The sequence below is a fragment of the Crocuta crocuta genome, unplaced genomic scaffold (assembly GCF_008692635.1).
Source record: "Crocuta crocuta isolate KB4526 unplaced genomic scaffold, BGI_CrCroc_1.0 scaffold257, whole genome shotgun sequence".
In the NCBI taxonomy this organism is placed as follows: Eukaryota; Metazoa; Chordata; class Mammalia; order Carnivora; family Hyaenidae; genus Crocuta; species Crocuta crocuta.
The window spans coordinates 153,698-154,518 of record NW_027532067.1 but is presented as its reverse complement, the minus strand read 5'-3'; positions in this window follow the sequence as shown (position 1 = coordinate 154,518).

Here is an 821-nt window from a genome sequence, read left to right as displayed (position 1 = left end):
ATATATATATATATATATATATATATATATATATATATACCACATATCCTTTATCCATTCATCAATTGGTGGGCATGTGGGCTCTTTCCATACTTTGGCTATTGTTGATAGCACTGCTATAAACATTAGGATGCATGTGCCCTTTTGAAACAGCACACCTGTATCCTTTGGATAAATAACATAGTAGTGCAGTCACTGGGTCATAGAGTAGTACGATTTTTAATTTTTTGAAGAACCTCTATACTGTTTTCCGCAGTGGCTGTACCATTTTGCACTCCCACCAGCAAAAAGTTTTCTCTTTATCTGCATCTGTACCAACATCTGTTGTTGACTGAGTTGTTAATTTTAGCCATTCTGACAGATGTGAGGTGGTACCTCATTGTGGTTTCATTTGTGTTTCCCTGATGATGAGTGATATTGACCATTTTTTAATGTGTCTGTTAGCTATTTGGATGTCTTATTTGGAAAAATGTCTATTCATGTCTTTTGCTCATTTCTTTTCTGAATTATTTGTTTCTTGGGTGTTGAGTGTGATAAGTTCTTTATAGATTTTAGATATTAACTTTTTATCTGATACGTCATTTGCAAATATCTTCTCCCATTGCTTTTTAGTTTTGCTGATGATAAAAAGGAACTTTGTATCTTGTTTAGGTCCCAATAGTTCATTTTTGCTTATGTTTCGCTTGCCTCCAGAGACATGTTGAGTAAGAAGTTGCGGCGGTTGAGGTCAAAGAGGTTTTTGTCTATTTTCTTCTCGAGGATTTGGATGGCTTCTTATCTTATGTTTAGGTTTTTCATTCATTTTGAGTTTATTTTTATGA